This window comes from Cynara cardunculus, assembly GCF_001531365.2.
Source record: "Cynara cardunculus var. scolymus isolate 2C chromosome LG 11, CcrdV1, whole genome shotgun sequence".
NCBI lineage: Eukaryota > Viridiplantae > Streptophyta > Magnoliopsida > Asterales > Asteraceae > Cynara > Cynara cardunculus.
Genome location: NC_037538.1, coordinates 13,874,450 through 13,874,726, shown reverse-complemented (window position 1 = coordinate 13,874,726; position 277 = coordinate 13,874,450).

The following is a 277-nucleotide window of genomic DNA, read 5'->3' as shown; positions in this document are numbered from 1 at the left end:
CTCAACAAATTTCAACATATTTTTGTAATGGTTATCTTTTTCAAGTATACTTTGAGAAAACTAATGTGTGTATGTATTCCTTTTGACATTTATTGATATTTTTTAAGTTTTTATGTTACAATTTTTCATGTAGCATCACCAAACTTCAACATGCCCTTTTTAATGGTTATATTTTTTTCAGGTTTATTTCGAGACGATTAATCCGAGTATGCAATTCTTCTTAATTTTGTTAGGATTTTAGAGGTTTTCTTTAACTAATGTCTTCTACATTTTTCTT